Source organism: Coenobita brevimanus, chromosome 63 (assembly GCF_032717465.1).
Source record: "Coenobita brevimanus isolate Jiangsu-jjx chromosome 63, ASM3271746v2, whole genome shotgun sequence".
Taxonomy (NCBI): domain Eukaryota; kingdom Metazoa; phylum Arthropoda; class Malacostraca; order Decapoda; family Coenobitidae; genus Coenobita; species Coenobita brevimanus.
The window spans coordinates 29463561-29480235 of NC_137016.1; positions in this window are offsets into that span (position 1 = coordinate 29463561).

Here is a 16675-nt window from a genome sequence, read left to right on the forward strand (position 1 = left end):
CGATAACAAAGACGATGATGATGATGATGACAGTGATGACGGCGATAATAAACGGGAGATGAAAATAATAAAGATGATTGATAACGATGACGATAACGAAGACAGCTGGTGATGATGATGATGATGATGATGATGTAACAGCCACCGCGAGGGATTGCACTTGACATGGCAGAGATGTTGTTGTTGTTGCTGAGTTGTTTACCGAGGAGCTCCAAACTTGCATGCATTAGACTCTCTGATTGGTGGTGCTGTTGTTTGTGGTGTTACGTGGGTGGGTGATTACTGGAATGTTGTTGCCTTCCTTGTTGTGGGTTATGAGGCGTTAGGCATGGTAATTCTCATCATAATCTCCAGCATTGTCTTCGTTATCATCGTCAGTATCACTATCATTATCATTATCATGGTCATTATCACCATCATCATCATCATCATCATCATCGTCATCATCATCATCATCGTGTTCCGAAAAAGAAACAATAATACAGGCGAGAATAACTGTCATCAGCATACCCAGCTGGGAAAAAAAAATATTTTTGTCAAACAACCATCAGTCTATTAAATTCATTTTAAGTTAGATTTTTGGAACTCGAGAGGTTGGATACAACTTTGATTTACCCCGCCACTACAAGAGGTCTCACAAAAGCTTAATAAAATCATCTGGCAGCCGCAAGAATGTTAAAAAGCGAAATGAAAGAGTTAACTGCTTTACTGCGAGTGTCCTGTTCACGAGTTTTTTTTATACTCGCTGTCAGACGATACAGTTCAGTTTAATGGAGGTAATACTGAAACCAACACATCTCCCCTGCAGGTCGAAGTCTCCCCACAGTTAGAATCAAGTAGTAACAAAATATTAAATATGTCATGGCAGTCAAGAGGCCAATTAGAAGTGATTTATTAGTAGTTAATTTTGTGGTTACAAGGCGTATTTTCATCACCATTTTCTCTGGCAATATGTCATGATTTTTTATAATGTTAAAGGCTGATTTTGGACCCTTTACACCGTCAGTAGGGTGACATTTTACTTTGGGTTTTTCTTGTTACCTTCATAGTACTTTCTTCGACTTAAGTAAAATCTCTGGCAGTGTCAAGTCTTCCGTAAGTTCAGAAATAACTTCTACAGCTGTAGTTCATTCACTTTATCTTGGCGGAGATTTTAGTTCTTTTGCAGCCATGTCCTGTAGCTCAGTGACAAAAGACAGTACTACAGCCCTGCATCCTTTCCATTGCACTTCTTTGTGACTAGCACCATATTCTAGTGATAAATCTTTTGCTATATGCTGAGCAAAGGGCAGTTTTATGTCTACTTAAAGTGAACAGAGTATAGGAAGAAAGAGAGAGAAACAGTCACGTTAGTGAAATTTTTATGGACAGGAAGCTTCTCACACGCTAAGTAAAATAGTGTGTCGGTAATGAGAGTGTTTTTTAAAGGTTTCTCATATCCTGGAAAAGTTAGATTATTCTTCTTTGATAATTGATTTTACTCTCTCCACGTTTTACTGCTATTACTTTTAATGAATCCAGTAATTGCCAATCATTCGAACATTCTCCCCATTATCACCTTCCTCTCTTCCCCCTCTTCCCTCCTGCTGGTTACCGTCCCCCTCCCCGTCCCCCTTCCTTTCTCATCTTCCCTCCACACCTCTCCCTCTTTCCCTCCTTCCCCTCCTACCAATCTTCCTCTCGTCCCATCGCTCCCCTCGTGCTATTTACAACTCCCTGCAGTTTCCCTCTTTCCCTCCTTCCTCTCCTGTCAGTCTGTTTCCCCCTTCCTTTCACTATCTTTCTTTGCTTTCCTCCACTCCTCTCCCTCCATCCCCGCTTATCTTTCAGCTTTGCTCCCCCTTCGCTTCTTCTTCTTTAAACCTCTCTCTCATGGCCCTCCTTCCTTCCTCCAACCCCCTCTCTTTCTCCCTCCCATCCCCTTGCTCTTTCCTTCCATCTCCCTTCTCTTTCCTTTCCTTTGTTTATTTCCACCCTCCCTCACTCCCATCATCTTCCCTATATCTCCCTCGCTCCCATCGTCTTCCCCAAGTCTCCCTCACTCTCATCATCTTCCCTAAATCTCCGCCACTCCCATCATCTTCCCTAAATCTCCCTCACTCTCATCATCTTCCCTAAATCTCCCTCACTCCCATCATCTTCCCTAAATCTCCCTCACTCTCATCATCTTCCCTAAACCTCCCTCGCTCCAATCGTCTTCCCCAAATCTCCCTCACTCCCATCATCTTCCCTAAATCTCCCTCACTCTCATCATCTTCCCCAAATCTCCCTCACTCCTATCGTCTTCCCCAAATCTCCCTCACTCTCATCATCTTCCCTAAATCTCCCTCACTCCCATCATTTTCCCTAAATCTCCCTCACTCCCATCATTTTCCCTAAATCTCCCTCACTCTCATCATCTGCCCTAAATCTCCCTCACTCCCATCATCTTCCCCAAATCTCCCTCATTTCCATCATCTTCCCTAAATCTCCCTCACTCCCATCATCTTCCCTAAATCTTCCTCACGCCCATCATCTTCCCTAAATCTTCCTCACGCCCATCATCTTCCCTAAATCTCCCTCACGCCCATCATCTTCCCTAAATCTCCCTCAATCTCATCATCTGCCCTAGGCCTCTTTCATCCCTACCCTATCCTCTCACTCTCACTCAATATCCCATCCTTTCTCTCTCCGATAGACCTCCTTTCTCCTTCACCCTCTCACATCCTTTCCCTTCCTCACACCCTGTCTTCCGCATATTACCCACACACCCATTCTTCCTTCCTGTCACACCTCCTCTCTCCACCTCAGATCGTCTTTCCCTCCTTCCACACACATCTGCCTCTCTTTGTCTTCCCCTTCCATCCACACACACCCTTTCGTCTTTTCCCAACAAACCTTTTCTCCTCCTCCTTTCCCTTCCCTCACATCCTCTTATACCATCTTCCCTCCTCTTTCCTCACCCACATCTTTTTACATAATCTTCCTTTTATATTTTGTCTCCTTCACCTTCCCTTCGCATCCTCTCTCAGCCTCTCACTCTCATATTCACCCTTCATGTTCCCTCTTACCCTAAACGAAAAACCTAATGAGTTATCTTCTCAGCCATGATTTACTTGCATAATGATTCACCGCATTTTACTAGACTATTATATATTGCGGTATTCCCCTCTTTCTTTTTTCAGTTCATGGGTTTTAATTTTAGGTAACTGTCTGATGGTATTGCACATGTATGCGATGTAGTAGTTTGGGACGAGAAAAGCCATTGTGAACAATGGAAATAACATCTTGATTTGATTCCTCCTCCGCGTCGGCTTCCCCCTATTCATCCTCACTTCCCCTCCCCTCGTCCCCCCCCACACCCTGTTCCCCACGCACCCTCTCACCCCCACACGCCTCCTCTCCCAACACACCCTTCCCCCTCCTCTCACACACTCTTTCCTCACACACCCTGTGCCATCTTCCCACACATCATCTCCCCTCATCCTTACATACCCCCTCCCTTCATCCCCCCACGCTCTCCTCCCTCCCCCCACACCCTCTCTCCCCTCACACCCTCTCTCCCCAACACGCTCTCTCCCCAACACCCTCTCTCCCCAAAACCCTCTCTCCCCTCACACCCCCTCTCCCCTCACACCCCCTCTCCCCTCACACCCCCTCTCCCCTCACACCCTCTCTTCCCTCACACCCTCCCTCCCCTCACACCCTCCCTCCCCTCACACCCTCCATCCCCTACACTCTCTCTTCCCTACAACCTCTCTCCTCAACACCCTCTCTCCCCTAAACTCCATCCCTCCTACATCCTCTCCCCAACACCTCTCCCTACACATCCTCTCTCCCTAAACACCCTCTCTCCCTACACACCCTCTCTCCCTACACACCCTCTTTCCACACACCCTGTCTCCCTACACACCGTACCCCTTCCTCTCACACACCCTCTGTCCCCTTCCCCTACACTCTCTTCCATCCCCCACACCCCCTTACCCCCCCACACTATCTCTACACCCTAACCCCCACCCCCTCTTCCTCCACCCTAATCCCCACACCCCTTCTCCCCCATATCCTATCCCCACCCTAACTTCCACACCCTCTCCCCACCTTAACCCCCACACCGCTCCCGCACACCCTTTCCCCCCACACTTTCTCCCCCACACTCTCTCCCCCACACTCTCTCCCCCCACACCCTTTCCTCTCATTCACGCCTCTCCCGCATCATCTCCTCAGACCCTATTTCCCACCCTCTCCCTCTCTCCTTCATATCCTCTCACACTCCCTGGCCAGAACGCCACCACAAACTATTTCTGCAATATCCTCGTCCACCACGCTCCTCTCTTTGACCTCCTATCCCAGTTCCTTTCCCAACCCTTTCCCATTTTCCACCTCTCCCCTCCCCTTCTCCACCCCAACCCCTCCCCTCCCCTCCCCTTCGCTCCCCACCTCACCTCGCCCCTTCCCATCACACTTCGCCTCTTCCCACCCCTCCCCATCCCCGCCATCCCTTCCTGAACTCATTCTTCCCTTCCTCACAATTCCGCTTTTAGCTTCCTTAATTAATTTTTGCGATTACTTTACTCCATTCTTTCTGCCCTTCGCCACCCCTCCCCACCTTCGCCACCCCTCCCCACCTTCGCCACCCCTCCCCACCTTCACCACCCCTCCCCACCTTCACCACCCCTCCCCACCTTCACCACCCCTCCCCACCTTCACCACCCCTCCCCACCTTCACCACCCCTCCCCACCTTCGCCACCCCTCCCCACCTTCGCCACCCCTCCCCACCTTCGCCACCCCTCCCCACCTTCGCCACCCCTCCCCACCTTCGCCACCCCTCCCCACCTTCACCACCCCTCCCCACCTTCACCACCCCTCCCCACCTTCACCACCCCTCCCCACCTTCACCACCCCTCCCCACCTTCACCACCCCTCCCCACCTTCACCACCCCTCCCCACCTTCACCACCCCTCACCACCTTCACCACCCCTCCCCACCTTCACCCATCCCTTACATTTTTTCCCTCACGTGCTACTCTCTCTCACCCTTCCACATTACCATCCCTAATCTTTTTACTATGCGTTTTTCTGTTTCATTTTCACATCACCACATCATACTGTTTATGTTCGTCACTCCTCTGATTATTAATTTTTTCTCTTCTCCTCCGTCCCCTCTCCCCCCTTCCCCTTTCCCCTCCCACCCCCTTCCCTTTTTCCCTCCCACCCCCCTTCCCCTTCCTTCTTAACTTCTGTCTCTTTCTCCTTTCTTTGACCTTTCCACATTCTCCTCCCTCACTTTCACACATTCCCAGTCCTCGTCGTCCCGAGCACTTCTCTCACATTCCTTATCGCCATCCCTAGCTCCTCTGTCTTCCATCTCTGTCTCGCTCCTTCTCTTTCCCTCTCCATCTCTTTCCCCCTCCTCTTCCCTCATTCGCCCTTGGTCCCTGCTTCTTCCCTGTGTGTCCCTCACTCCCTGTCATTCCCCCTCATCCTCATTTCCCCCTATCCTCCTCTACTTCTCTTCCCTCATCGTCGCTCCCGCCTTTGTTTCCATGTCTTACCCACCTATCTTCCCTCTCTATTTCCTATTACCTTCCTTCTCATTGTCCACTCCTTTCAGTATCCTTCCTTTGCCTCCCCCTGTCTATTGTCTTTTCTCCCTTTCCTACTATCTATTTTCCTTCTGTCTTCCTCACCCTTCATCACTTCTCCCATCCTTCCTCCCACTCACTCCCTTCTTCCCTTTATCTCCTTCTGTCTCACTTTGTCCTTTATTCCCGTATTTTAGTCTCTCTCTCCCTTCCCCTCCCTTCCTTTACTCTCCTTCCTCCTTTTTCTCCCTCCTCTTCCTCGCCACCCTCTCCCTACCTCCTCCTATTTTCTTCCATCCCACTCTCTCCTTTCTTCCTTTTTACCTCATCTCTCTCCTTCCTCGTCCTCCCCTTCCACTTTCTCACCCCTCCTCCTCCTCTCCATCTCTCTTCCTTCTTCCTCCTCTCCTAACTTTCTCTCATTCTCCCTTCTTCCCTTCTCTTACTTCCCACTCTCTCCCTTTGACCTTTTCCTTCCGACCCTCCCTTCATCCTTCACTCAGGTCTTACCACTCTTCTCTTCAGCATTCTTCTTTTTCAGAATCTTCAGCCTTTCATTCTTAGACATCCTTTTCCTTGTGTTAATTCTTGTTATCAGCAGACGATTGCGTCTAACTTCAAAAGGATATCCAAATGTTTAGAGGTTAATTAAGGCTTGACTAACTGACGCCTTCTCTAAAAATCTCTCCTAAGCAGAATAAAAAAATTTGAAGTTAGGTGTAATTATGAAGCGTTTCTGTGTTGTCAGTGAATCTTTTACCCAGTGTTTTTTATTATTATTATTATTATTATTATTTTTATTGTAATTTTTATTGGTTATGACTTACTACTACTACTGAAGTCGCGGCGCGCGACTCTGAGGTTGTTATTATCGTACCCTGGCAACCTACCCTGCAACAGCGCGTCTGATTTCGTGTAGAATACGAGAAGCATGTGATTCGTGTAGGAGGTCAGCGTATAACCTGTAATATGTTTGTGTATAATAATATTCGTGTATAATATATTTTTGCATGCTAATATGATTCGTGTATATTATGATACAAAATCGGACGCACTTTTGAATGGTAAGTTGCCAGGGTACGATAATGACAACCTCAGAGTTGTGCGCCGCGACTATACTATTACTACTACTACTACTAGTACTACTACTGCTGCTACTACTACTGCTGCTACTACTACTGCTGCTACTACTACTGCTGCTACTACTACTACTACTATTATTATTATTATTATTATTATTATTATAAACTCATGAAATATGATGCAGGTCATGAGTAAGTATATTTGCCGACAGTAATCTGACAGAACTGGGCCACTCCCACAACTAGAATACTAGGTCACGGTTGCATAAAATTCGATGAACCTTAGTTATGAGGTACGAATGAGTCTCCTTGGTTACTAGTCAAGTCGGCCCTCTAGTCTGTCAACGTTTGGCCATCAGCTGAGTTGGCAGGAGTTAGGAATCTTTGTCAGACTAGAATAAATGTTACAGATCAGTTTTGAAATTCTTAGCATACATTAAAAACAGAAATTTATGTTCATCTCCGAAGACCGCATTGCAGGGATTCCAAAATTATTGATCATATCCTCGATATTCATCGTGATGATGCGAATCAATGTTAATTTCTACTTACATAAGGACACGCATTCTCGGCAGTTTAGGAAGCTCCCTAACAACTCATCCTCACCGATTTATTTTTGGATACGGTCGGCTCTTATCTTTTTGTAAGTTATTTGTGCAGGGTATGGTGAAATTAGAATGAGTTAAGAATCACAAAAGAGATCGACAAGATGCAACAAGAAGCAGAGCCAAGGCACAGCAAACCCGTCCCCGGCAGTCATTTTAGAGCTGCCTTACACAACAGGATATCTAGTTAAAGATGTCACATAGCAAATTTGGAGTAAATCGGGTGAAAATTGACGATTTTATGCCCATTTGAAATTTAGGCCTGACTCACTTGACACTGACCCCTCTACTGCTAATTTGGGGGCGACTCCCCTGATGTAATGGGCCATGTTATAAGATGCAAATTTGAAAGACGCACATTTAGGTTTTCATTTCATGTCTATATGACGAATTTGAAAGGAGTTATGGCGAAAAAACGATTTTTAAATATACATTTTGGGGGCCTGTAGCCTGGGCCTTGGCCCAATTTTGCCCAAAATTTAATCACGTGATCAGGTCATAGCCCATCATCCCTGTAATTTAGTCAGACTTGCACCAACAGTTTTCGAGTAAAGTTGTTAACAAACAGACTGACACAGACAGACAAATAATCACTAAGACAAACTGAGTGAAAACAATACCCGACCCCGAGCCCCTCCGGGGCGGGGACGGGTAATAAGGAAAACAAATCGCATAGGAAAAGATGTGAGGGAGCTACCTTAACTGCCGCTAGTATGGGCCGTGGTGTGTGGCATCTTTAGGCTACTCTTGTCTTGGACAAATAAACAAACGGACTAACAGGGGTGAATACATAACCTCCTCTAACTTGGTTGGTGGGATTAACGAAGCATTATGGTGCTATTAACGAAGATATGGTAAGGCAAGGACGTAAGGCCTAAGTATTATACTGTCACTGAGCCACGGGAACAGTCCTACCAAAAGACGAGAATAATCTTTGCCCAGTTAAAATGAATGAACTCTGGTCACTGCCATATTACAATGTGGTATTTGAAAGGTGAACATCAGACATTTTCGAGTTCATTAGTCGTGGAGAAGAGAGGTATTGTAAATGTGTGCCTGTTGGGGTTAAGAATTGTTCAAGTGTATCGTGTGGGGGTAACGTATGCTTGTGTATTGTAGGTGTATGTATTCTGTGAGGTGTAGGTGTAGGCAGCGTGTGGGGGATTCATGAGTGTATATTATGTAAGGGTGTCGTAGGTATTTGTATTATGTAGGGTTATCGCAAGTGTATGCATTATGTGAGGGTATCGTAGGTATATGTAATATGTAGGGGTATCGTAAGTGACTATCGTGTGGGTGTCGTAGGTATATGTATTATGTAGGGTTGTCGTAAGTGTATGTATTATGTGAGGGTATCGTCAGTATATGTATTATGTAGGGGTATCGTAGGTGTATGTAGTATATGTGGGTATCGTGGGTGTATGTATTGTGTTGGGATATCGCAGGTGTATATTATGTGGGAGTATCGTAGGTGTATGTAGTTATATATGGGTATCGATGGTGTATGTACTATGTGGGGATATCGTAGGTTTATGTATTATGTGAGGGTATCGTAGGTGTATGCATTATGTGGGGGTATCGTAGGTATAAATTATGTGGAGGTATCGTAGGTGTATGTGCTATGTAGGGGATATCGTAGACGTAAGTATTATGTGAGGAGACCGTGGGTGTATAATATGTGGGGTATGGTGTTTGTATATCATGTCGGATATCGTAATCGTATATTATGTGGGGATATAGGAGGTGTATGTATTATTTGGGGGTATTGTAGGTGTATATGTGTGGTAAGGTCAAAAGTGAGTGTTTCATGGGTGTATGATGTAGATGTGTATGTATTCTGTGGGTGTACGATGGGTGTTTGTATAATGTGGGTGTACCGTGTATGTATTTGTGGGTGTATCATGGGTGTGCGTGTCGTGTGAGTGTATCGTGTATGGATTCTGTGGGTGTGTCGTGGGTGTGGGTGTCGTGTAGGTGCATCGTGTATATATTGTTTGGGTGGTTCAAGGGTGTATTTAATATAAGGGTGTATAGTGTATTTATTGTGGGTGTAGTATGGGTGTATGTATCGTGTGGATGTATCAGGAGTGAACAAGTATGTCTCATGTGGATGTATCGTATGCATGTATCGTGTTGGAATATACACTGGATATACAGTCGTTTGAAGGTAATAAGTATCAAATTGTAAAGGTTAAGTCGTTATCTTTGAAGGAAATGAAGCCACAGCATGCACAGTGAGGCTGGATGGTGAAGAAATGGCAATGTGATAAGTAAGATTGAAAATATGGAGAAAAACAGTAGGGTAAGAAGGTTGCTGGTTAACTGAAAGCATTGATAAGAAATAGTGAAGTGAGCATGGAAGTAAAGACATCGATGCATGAAAGTATTTTGATTCCCACTGTAATATCCGGAAGTGAAGTTGGACCGGGTTGGAAGGACACAAGTCAAATGTCAGGAGTGAGGGCTGTGGAAATTAGTTATCTGAGTGGAACATTTGGAACTGTATGTGGAGACATATATAAGGAAGCAAAGGGGCGATGCGGTCGTAATGTGGATGTGATTGAAAGTGTTAAGGGAACTACTCTGAAATGGTATGTCCATGTGGAGAGGATGGAGAATGAGAGGCTGACTAGAAGACTGTATGCGAATGAGGTGGAGGGAGAGGGAAGGAGTGGGAGATCATGGATGAGATGGAATGATGGAGTGGGGAAAGATATATGAGAGGGGGGTTCGAGTTGGAGGAAGGGCAGCCAAACGGCAAAAGGGCAGGGGAACGTGGAGACGAATTGTTTGTGGTCACCCCTTATGGGATTAAGGCGCCCTGCAGTAAATAGATTATCGTAGTGAAGAGGTTAAGGAGGCTGAATCTAACTTTCACCATGAGAGGTTTCCATCGTGCTAAAAAAATAGTATGAGGGAAGCAAAAACGAGAGAGAGAGAGAGAGAGAGAGAGAGAGAGAGAGAGAGAGAGAGAGAGAGAGAGAGAGAGAGAGAGAGAGAGAGAGAGAGAGAGAGAGAGAGAGAATGGTTGATATAAAATGAGACAAGGATAAGCAAAGCACATTAGCCTGATGAGAAGCATATTTACTGAAGCATTTGTTTATCGTTTAGACATTCAGACAGACACGCAAGCAGTGGTATTACGTGCAATGTAAAATCCTCTGTGGCAGGGAATGTCGTTTTCATTTTATTCTTGCCATCTCATGACGATTTTATTCAGCTTAAGACGGATTTTCAAAGCGCAGGGGCTCGATACAGCCTCAGTTAACCCCTTCAGTACAGGAGACTTATTTTCAGTTAATCAAACCATCTGATAACAGCGAGAATAAACTAAACATGGTGTTACCTGGATTCAAAAGGCTAACGTAGATCGTGCGCTAAACCTAAAACAGTGCCTGGTATTTTAAGAGTTTTATTGCCCACATAATGACACTGTGCTTATGGTAAAGACCCGATAAATTTGGCCGTTCTTGGACTCTTGAGGTCTGGTTGTTGTATCACCAGAATATTCGTAGCAGTATGTGAATATTTTTTCCCCAGTGTGATTTATTTACTAGGATGGCATCTTTCTATTGTATACTCGTATTTATCTTAGGAAAGCCCATCGTAGTGGAAGGATTATTAAAGGCTGTATGCAACTCCCCTGTGTTCGAAAAACGCATCTTAGGCTAAATGAAGTTGCCAAAAGTTAACGAAAAAATACACTGTGATATCATCGGGCCAAAGAGGGAAACATATAGAACTTTCATAACAGCCCTAACAGGTGTAACTTTTACGACGAATTAAAATGTGTACACTACATTTGTTCCTGATGTCCAGGATTGGAACTAATTAGAGATAAGTCAACATAGTGGAAACATGGTGGCCAATTACTGTAGAGTTTATTACTTCTACAGCCCTATCATTATTAACTACAACGGGTCGGATGGTTGGACGGATTGGTTGTGTAGGCAGGGCAGGTTTAGGTGTGAGAAAATAGGTCCATGGTGGGAATAGGTCCATGGGGAATATATCCTAGGGAAAAAGACCCAAGGGGACACATAGTTTCAGTGATAAAAAGGGACCAGGGGGGTTTTCTTCCACGGGGGGAATAACCATCCAGGGTTCTAGACAGTGCCAATATAGACGATCATAAGGCCTTACTAGGACAACGCCTGCTACCCCTGCTAGTTTATAATATTATCCTTGCATAATACTACCAAATATTTATATGCGGCACATAGTCACCATTTTCTTTCTTTCGTGGTAGTGGTTGGAAATGTAAAGAATCAATTTTGAGGTATTTGGATTCGGTTTTCAAGTATGCTTAAAATGATAATAAAAAGAAAAAGCTGAAAGTCACTTACACATTTTTAATGCCTACAACCTATAAACACGCTTTTTTCCTATTCTTGCAATCTCCAGACGATTTTATTGACCTTAGGAAGGATCTGAAGCAGTGACGGGGTTTGATAAGTCTTCATCAGCACCCTCCTGTTCATAAAGTGTTGTCTGAGTTGTATAAAGTTGTCTGGAGAAAGATGAAAACTGGTGGCAGACTACAAGGGTTTAATCTCGAATAATTTCCCCAAATAGTTAATCTGACTCAGGCTTTATCTAATTTTGTCCTCATGGGAGTGGAAATTTGCTGGTATAAAACTTGAATTATTAGGAATGAGTTAGAGACTGGCAAGGGGAGAGTATATGAATGAGATGGAGGGGGAGAGGAGGAAGGGAAACCAAGGATGTGCAGAGAGAGATGGGATGGAGATGTATCTGAATGAGGGTGGTGTGAATTGGAGGCAGGCCAGCCCAATGGCGGAGAACAGGATGACGAGCCTGTTTGTCTGCGGCCACCCTCGCCGGAAATAACTCGTCTGGCTAGAGATAGTTGAACAAAATTTTGGGGTGTACTTACGAAGAGTAACTGTACTTTTTGAAATCGTTGCGGTCACTTACCTGGAAAGGAAAGACAGGAGAGTTGTTATTTGGTCATGAGAGAGAGAGAGAGAGAGAGATGGGAAGTTACATGAAGTGCAAAACTGTACAGAAATATAAGAACCGATGATATGAATTATAAATCTCTGGCAATAAGAATATAATAAACGTCTCGTGATAGAGAGAACTTTTTCATACTGAAACTAACTCTAGACGATTTTATTCAACTGAGAAAAAGTTGGACAAGTGTGAGAGCTAGCCATCCATATACATAAATAAACTAGTAAGGAGGAGGATCTATGGTCGCTGTACTCTGACTTGTCCTAAAATTGCCATCTCCCCATTCTGAATGTTGAGTTGTTGCAATAGATTAACACTGGAATATGGTTTTAGTCACAAAGAAGCGTTATGGAAAGGATCAGGGTCCGTAGTATTGCCTTTATCTGCCACTTAACTACGTGAAATAAGCTGCAAAAGGTTGAAAATCTGAGCCAGGTAGAGGTAAAAAAAGTATAGTAAGCCTCCACACCCGACAAGAAACTATCCCAGTTAATACTCTTTAGGTGGCGACATAACGTCTACTCTCCATAGTCTCGTAGGTTTACACTCAGTCTCGGTGCTGCAGTGGGAGGACTTCATGTGGTGGCACCGATATAACCAGGTCGTTCAACTTCCTGGCTATACAAATATCCCTCAACCAAGTCCCTGTTCACCGAAAGGATTGTGGTGAACTGCAGGAGTTCAGCTTGTGTGCTATCCCCCGGGTTCACGCGTCAGATGAATTTAGGGCTACAACAACAACAGCAACAACAAACTACTACTACTACTACTACTACAGTACTCTGGCTCCTTTGACTCAACTGCACCCGAATTAAATTGATTTGCGTTAGCTGAATTAGCGAGTTAATGGTACCACCAGTAACAACCATTAGCGAGTTAATGGTACCACCAGTAACATTAAAGCTTCTATGGCTTAATCTCAGTTGAATAAAATTTTTGGTGTTAACTGGAATGAAAGTTAACAGGCCATAAACAGAAATAAATTAGTAAAGAAAGGTGCTAAGGAAGGAGTTTAAGCCGACGAGAATTGCTCCTGTTATATGTAAGCTGAATGAGTACCGTTGGGATGGCGATCCAGTTTTATGTCCCCCTCCTACCCAGGCGTAAGTAATTTGTTGGCTGGGCTGGAAACAATCATTTACTTACCCGGTGATAAATAGCTGCCAACTCTGCTCGGAAGCACTTGTCCTGATTAAATTATATAGCATTAATTATGCCTATCCTATCAGTGAGATGTTCTTTTTATGCAGGAAACTGGTGATTAAAAGTGCGTGTATAATATGTATAACTGTACTCGCCCGACCATCTTCCGGTGGGGACAGCTACATTAGAGTCCACATTAAAGCCAGACGATTTTATTCAGCTAAGTATAGGAGCCTGAGGTTATTGAGTCATCATTAACCTACCCATCTTCCAGGCAACTCTAGCATTGTATTGCAGCTCAGACCCAGCCGATTTCATTCAGCAGGAGTGGAGTCATAACAGCGCAGAAATGTTAAAGATCATCACAGACTGAGGCCACGCGTTGCATAATCAGTGACCAGTGTGCGTTGTGCATTATGCAGATTTATGTAAATTCTGGGCTTTCATTTACATTACAGCTTTTGTAATACGATGGCTTCTGTTCTTGGTACCGACAAGCAATGATGTAACAATGTGTGACTGCATTTGTGTTAGGTAGATTAGTGTAAGGTTTTGTGTTTTTTCTTACACCGCCTGCAGGGATTTATATGATGGAAAAATTGTGCAGCTGCAGAACATTGTAATATTTATTTATTTTTTTATTTGGTGTAGAATGTTATTAATAGCTAAAGCAGTGATTGCTAGGAGAATTTTCTCGAGTGGATTAAATCGTCTGGTGTCAGCCTATATACAATTCCTACTTGTATGAAGAAAAGGTGGCTGAATCGGTAAAGAGGTGGCCTACACTCCTAATGGACCCAGTTTCGAATCCCGGTCGGGGCAGGAAACACTTTATGAATTTGAATTTCATGAAGCGGACTTTATTGATCTTATGAGACAGCCCTAGCATGTATCCAGTATGGACGGTGGGTGTTAGCGCCGAGGTGGTGACATGTGGAGGCGTATGGTATGTAGGAGGACTACTGGACCTATGGAGCAGGCTGTGAAGCCTATGCCCAAAGTCGGACATAGGGGAAAAAAAAGTTGCTTTGAAGGCGTTGAAAGTTATACTTTTCTACTCACACTTGACCTGAAATTACCATCTCTCTCTCTCTTGAATACGGAGTTGTAACAATAGATTAGCACTGGAATGTGATGCTGGTTACGAAGTGCTGCGGAAAGAATGTACAATTGCAGTATTGTCTTTCTGCGCCACTGAGATTGAGAGACGTTTATATGACAGGGCAGCTCCACCCTCCCGTCATATCGGTGCCATCACGTGAAAGGGTTCCCCTCCAGCACCAACCGCAGCGAAATGGTTAAAATAATGTACATCATTATCTTCCAGCCTTGATGTTAACCCCACCAGTACGATAGCGTCCTATTGTAATGGTAGTACCGCCAGACGATTTTATTCAGCTTGGAGATTTTTCGAACTGTGCATCATTAATTACTCCTCTACCGAGGGGGCACTCAGAAACTGAAAAATGTTGTCTTGTAGCACCAAGAATAAATTCCAGAAATACGTCATCGCAGGAAAGGAGTTGGAGTAATACGCTAGTCGTGCGCCAACAGAATTTCATCATCATCATCATCATCAGCAGCAGCAGCAGCAGCAGCTGCAGCAGCATCGTACGCCGTTGTCGTCGTCATCGTTACCTCGACCTTTTTTACTCAACCAAGAATGGGATGAGGTAGGGTTTAGAAAGCAAGGGATAAGAGAACATAACAGAGGGATGACAAATTCAGAATACTGCAAATATTGCGAGAACGCACTACATCTCTGTCTTCTAGCTCTGAAAATAACCTTTGGTAAATGTACTGGTTACACGAGAGCGTGACGCGGCGTTGCAAGCCTTATGCAACCTTGGTGTCCCCTCCGAAATTGACACTTTGAAAAACGTCATCCTCGGTACCCATGGAGAGCCGCTAGATATGAGAATGTATGCTCTGTACTGCTTAGATGCCCACCACATGCCTGCCTCAGCAAGGCTCAGCAGATTTTGTAACATCTTCAGCAATAGACTATGTTATAATTTTAGATTTTTTTAGTATGTTGCCATGAAGACTATTTCCTTATAAAGAGAATATATAATACAAGAAAATACTTTGGGATAATATGCAAAATAAATAACAAAGGAAAAGGTGATAGAAAGCCCTCTACACCAGCCAGAAAACGGTCCACAGCCTGTACACGTGGATGGTCAACTGCAGGTGGGAGAAAGGATGAATATGGAACACGGTGAAAGATGGCTTTGACCTAGAGAAAGTTATATGGTAAATCCCACGTCAGTCGACTTCCCAGTCTGAACTCCTTTCCTACTTAACCATTTCATTGCGGTTCTATATGGTATAATGCAGCTAGAATACCGTACTGTTAAGCCGATCTGAAGAAACAGCATAACCCAGAAAGCAATAAGATTCCCTGTCTGCTTTCGAGAACCTGTGGGTTGAATTATATTTCGTTTACACACACTGATGCCCCTGAAAAAGGTGTCGTCAAGTTTGGTGGAGGACCCATGTGTGTCATAATCCAAGTTGCTTTGAAGATTTCTCAGCAGCGTATCCTTTGCCATGCATTCTGCTAGCTGTAACTTGAATGCTTTGATATCCTTAGGTACAGTATATTACCTGATGCAAAGTATGTTGATATTAAAACACTTTAAATATAGTGCAAGACAATGTTAAGGTGTAACATGCACATCATATCGCTAAGGAAGATGTACAACCATGCCATCTGTGCCACTTAAACCTCTGCCTGTAACTCACGGTGGGTCAGTGTGGGTTGCAGTAGCTCTGATTATGGCGTTATGGCGTGAGTCAGACACCATCACTGCCTTCATGTGCCTTAATTGCTTAAGATGCGGCGAAGTTGGCCAGAGTAATTCTGGAGGCGCTGTTGCTAATTTCATGGTCAGTAGTTTTGATTTCTTGGATGAGAGCACGACCTTTAATGAGTCGTTTGAGATTCCCCTGATGGCCTCTGAGGCAGTGCGTAGCTGATAAGGAGGACTGCTTTGTTTTTTAAAATTAGGTGTCGCATTCTACAGTAGGTGACATAGGAGGCGGCGTAGCACGTCTTCCTTAGCGATCTATTTTGCCTATTGCTCCTTAACATTCACTTGTAAGCTACTTATATCGTTTTAATATCGTCCTAGTTTGTATCAGTTGCATACAAGAGGGTCCGGAGGCATAATATACAGAATAAATGGCTAAGAGTATGTGTTTCATTTCCAGAGCCACTTGGAATACAACCCTAGGAAAGGCGCCTGATGGGTCATAGTTGTTCAAACACCTTGGTGGGAGTGACGCCCTTGTTTAACTTTGA